The sequence below is a fragment of the Montipora foliosa genome, chromosome 2, assembly GCF_036669935.1.
Source record: "Montipora foliosa isolate CH-2021 chromosome 2, ASM3666993v2, whole genome shotgun sequence".
In the NCBI taxonomy this organism is placed as follows: Eukaryota; Metazoa; Cnidaria; class Anthozoa; order Scleractinia; family Acroporidae; genus Montipora; species Montipora foliosa.
Window position 1 is genome coordinate 15,745,017 of NC_090870.1, and position 5,000 is coordinate 15,750,016.

Genomic DNA, 5,000 nt, shown 5'->3' on the forward strand with positions numbered 1-5,000 from the left:
GCTGGAACGTTTACTTCAGCTTTGAACTAAACAGTCCAATTTGAGAAAATTCTGGATACTTTCAATCAACCAATCAAATGTCAAAATAAATAAAAGAACCGAGTATTGACCAATCAGGTTGCAGCTATTAGGGAACTTAAGCACGCGACGTCGTTGAGCCGCAGAACAGACACTGAAAGTGAACATTAGGGAATTTAAGATAAAAGACCATGGTTGAAAAACTAAGGTTCGACGAGCGTAGGTAATATACAGATTTAGCCAAGACCCAAAAGCGGAGCTCCCTGGTTATTTATTCTTACTGCCTGTAGGGTTATAGTCCTGTTCCGGGACTCCCTCTTACCCCGCCCTGAAAATGGGCCTGGCACTCAGGTGGGAAAAGAGAGAGTCCTGAATTACTTGAAGGCCCATGCTCGGAATGACGCTATTTTCCTCCCAAAACTGGGGGAAAAACCATATTTGGAAAAGATTCCTTATTTGGTCATAGTTTATTCCGAGTGCTTTTACACTGGATTTATGGGGATAATGTGAAAGGAAATTATAACGCCAAGTTTCTGGAGGCAATTGATTTCGCGTTTAAGAACTGCCACTTTACCTTTGTGCCTAAGGCGGAAAAACTGCAAGCTATTCATGCAGTCGTTACCGGTAATGATGGTTTTGTTAAACCTGCAACAGGATTTGGCAAGTCTGTTTGCTACATGGTTGTTCCTTTAATATGTTTGCGATTTTCTTCGATCCGAGTCCGATTTTAATTGTAAATCAGTTCTTCTTATCGTGAATCCCAATCGTGGAAGATCACATGGATTACATACGAAAGTATGGAATTTCGTGCCTGAAACCCAACTGAACAGCTGCATGATGTTGGCGCAGAAAAATAACAAATTTCGATTTAATTTCTCTCCCGAGACTCATTGAAACTTACAAATATACTGTAGGTCGTGGATGTGAATCGCTAAATGAAGACTAATAAATCTGCTGCTGGAACTTGTTTATTGTTCATTATTTATTGTTCATTATGCATCAATCAATTCCAGCGGTGCCCATCCCTTTCCCCCCCCCCGGACAACCGCGGGGCATTTACTGAAGTTGTCAGTCCCGACGACCCCCGGACATTTGACACATGTGTTTTCGAATTAACGTGGAAGAGTTTATCGGAAAAGACGAGGCCTTGGTTAAAGACTGGCGTGTCCGTCACGGACTCGAAAAACTTGTGGATATTTTTAAAGGTTTTCTCAATTTTAGGTATTTCTTCATTTATAGCATATGAATATATAAAAGCGACAAGGTGAACTAATATCACAAAACAATCACTGACGTGAAGACTGCGTAGACACGACTACTTCGCATTTCGCATTCAAAACTAGCCTAGCAATTTTTAAATTCATGAAAGCGGAGTTATATGAAACACTGAAGGGTGCGAATTCAAATGATGCGATCTTCAAGACAGATCTTGCGAGCGTAAAATGCGATGAGAGATCATTTGAGATGTCTTGATTCTTGACAGACAAAGTAGCCTGCGAATACAGGCGCCTATTGGAAGGCGACGATCCCGGGGGCGGAGCATTTGCCCTCTTTCTTCGTCCCCACCCCGGGGCATTTACACAGCTTATGTGCCCCCACTCCTAGGAATTTGCCGATTTATAAAAAAAAAAAAAATGCCAATGCCCGGGGATTAGCCCGGGGGTGGGGATGGGTACTGCTGGAATTGACTGATGCATTACAAGCCGTGTCCGTAGCCAAATGGCTAAGGTCTTATGTAGTTTTGTAGAGCTGCCTGTTGAGACTGTAATGATTTTTATATCTGAAAAACTAAAAGACGACCGCATGACAGAACAACTGAGCATTATTCCTGGTAAAGTGAGATAAAAAGTTAAACGAAATTGAATCACAACCTGAACTATTTGTTTCTTTACATACCAGTTTGTGTTGATAACGCAATGATGAAGCAATAATGTTCCTATTAAATTTATACATATTTATGCATAGTGAAACATCGATCATTCGGGCGTTGTCAAGATTTTTTCTCCGGTCAAAATTTGTTCGTGAATATTAATTAATAAGGATGAAAAATGCTACTTAAAAGCGTGTGTCACCTTGCTTTTATTGTTTCTACTTAAAAGCACTTTCCTTCTGAAACTCATTGTTGCAGGGTAAAGTACTGCAGATGATATGAAATTCTGACTCCGAGCTGTTTTGTCGCTTAGTGAAATCCTATGTCATATTTAGTTGTTCAGCCTTTGCATCGATTTTTCGCGATCTTCTTTCAGTCGTTACATTTATTCGGCAATAATTTTCCAACATCACTGCGATCGGGGTTTTTTCTCCTCGTTTGGTCACGACGAGGCATAATTCAGATGTTCTCTTTCCTGACACTGCAAATCACCCAGTAATTTTCATATGAGTTTTTTGTCGGAGTTTCACGGTTCACTATATTTACATACCCAGCCTGGCATCTAATTCAATATGATTGGCTTATTCAGAGCATGCGCCTGCAAATAATACAGGACTCTCTCTTTTCCCGCCTGGGTTCCAGGCCCATTTTCAGGGTGGGGTAAGAGGGAGTCCCGGAACAGGACTAGTAGGGTTAGTGAAAATAAGAGGTTTCGAATTGTCCGCGTTTTGATGTTTCCGGTTGCTGCTTAAATAATTTAATCATTTTCTTTGTTTTCCTCTACAGAAAAATTCATTGCCTAACTAGTGAATTCCACGGTACATTTTATATATACGCTAAAAACCGATGTCGCATGAATCACGAAGCCATGAGTACGATCTCGGTTTTTCGAGTGAAATTTACTTTGGAATTCACCAGTTTGGCAATGAATTTTTATTCAACCCCATGAGTTTTAAAAGAAAACCAGTATATCCTCAGGAACTGTCAATAGCCAGCGAAAAGAAATCACGCTAAAATTAGAAGCCCTAAAAAGAGCTCAAGGTCAGTTCAAGGTCAAAGAAGAGTTTCACGTTCTCTTTCGCTCTTCTTTCGTTTCTGTTCTAGACATAGGTCCCCCAGGCATCATGTAACCTTGTCAGACCTTCTAAAGATAGAGCGATTTTCAAATGAGTGTCGGAATACCAAAATCAAAGTAATTACTTTGGCCAATCAAAAAGGACGGAGACAACCCAGTAAACCAATCGAAACTCGAAGTAATTACACGTAGCCGACAAAAAGCGCGGGAAAACGATTTGTTTTGTTTTTAGTTCTGATTGGTTGAAAAGAGCCACGAGAACTTTGAACCAATCACTGAGTGAAGTAATACAAAACCAAAGTAATTCGCTAATTACTTTCGACACTCAATTGAAAATCGCCCTAGGCCAAAAATTGCAATGCAGAGAAAAAAAAAAATCAGCTCTAAGCAAATTAAAAATAAACACTTAGCTTTAAGTTTATATCCCTCCGATGCTTGACTTGAATGACTACGTGGCCACCAGTGTGGACCACAGATATCATGATATGTCAAACTGGATTGAAACCAGCGAAAAATGCAGAAAGAAAACATCTCCCAAACCGTTTTCCACCTGAACACGAAAAGCGTTGACTGTGTAAGAGCTATAGTTGATGTAGTATGGCCGTGTAGCCGATCCTCGTTTTACCTAGGTTACACACTCATATAAGTTAAGCCGAGAGAAAATTAGGGGAAGGTTAATTAACAAGTGCCTTTTCTCTCTTTCTTCTAAGTTTGACCACTCTAGAGAATTTAGTACCACTGATAATCGAATAGAGTAATCAGTCCTAGTAATAATCCGTGCTGCTCCATATTGTAACTCTTGTGATTTTTCAGCACGTGTTTTGGAGCACTCGCCGTCTAGCACGAAACTGAAAAAATTCATGAGCTATTCGCAGCTCGGGAACGTCCCTTCTAGAGGGTCATAAAGGGGTAAAATGGGACCTGGGATTAAACCGATTTTTCGGTGGGACATGGGATTTTGTTTCCGGGAATAATAAATGAAGAGTCCTTGGCGAGAATGGGATTTGCATTATCAGAGGTTCGTAGGTATTAGTTCTGCTCAAAATTCCTGATATCCTATATTTCATGCGGTCTTCTTGAGTTCCTGGCCACTACCATGTGAGAGTGAGGACCATCCTGATGCTAACAGAGTTGTTTTTTTATTCTCAAAGCTCCCTACTTACAACATTTCAACCTCTAATACGGCGGTAAACCCACTGCAACCACTGCGATCACTCGAAAAGAAGAGGTTCAGATCAGGTATTGGGCAAGGCGTCATGGTAAATTTGTCAGGCATAGGAACCGAAGCGTCCTTGAATGTACCCTACCGATTTGCACGACCTTAGGCCTAGCAGGGTGTGATCCAACGAGGAGACGGACCGAACGAGCGCCGGGAGCTTGAGGATCTAGGGGGTTCCGGGAACATGTTCCCTTTAGAAATTTTGAAAAGAAGTTTCTCTGACACTGCATTTCGTGTGTTTTGAAGGCGGTATGATTTGAAAACAGGCAGGCAAAAGAGAAATTAAAACGCGGATATTACTTTTGAACTTCAAAATTGATTTTTTATGGCACAGAGACTACTATACTTGTGTATTTTACATTGTCACTATTTAAAATGAAGAAAAACAGAAATAAAATTGAAAAACGTTATTATACACTGGGTATGCTGTAGCAATGCAAAGTGCTGATCATCATGATCTTTCAGGTAGCGTGCCAAGCTCAAGCCTGTTGGGTACTTCCTAGCAAACAAATAAATGTCTTCCAGATCAATGTCTGTACTAAGAGTGCGTGTACATCTATAGACTAAATTTTTAAAAACTCCGTCACCGGCTGCCAATCAAACATGGAATATAGTTACATATGTTTTTGCTTATTTACTTCAAACAGTGTTAATCGCTTAAAAATCGTTGGTCAACAAAAAAGTGACCTCTGCAGCCTGTCGGAGATGTGACACTCTAGACATCTCTTGTGTTCCTACAAAAATCAGACTTCATTTTCATACTGTAGTACCATTCTTAAATTGAAATCAGGCCATCCAACTGGCCGCACTAACTGGTT

At 40.5% G+C, this 5,000-nt stretch overlaps 1 protein-coding gene across 2 annotated transcripts in view; it reads right to left on the reverse strand.

The window, feature by feature from the left end:
- Positions 1–4,483: 4,483 nt before the first annotated feature.
- The window catches only part of LOC137992546 (uncharacterized), a 31,725-nt gene continuing 31,208 nt past the window's right edge, over positions 4,484–5,000 (reverse strand). The window contains exon 8 of one of the 2 annotated variants that reach the window (XM_068837923.1): positions 4,484–5,000. This exon is cut by the window's right edge and continues 667 nt beyond it. The gene's annotated coding sequence lies outside the window, so the exon portion shown is untranslated. The other variant, XM_068837924.1, reaches the window with a different exon arrangement.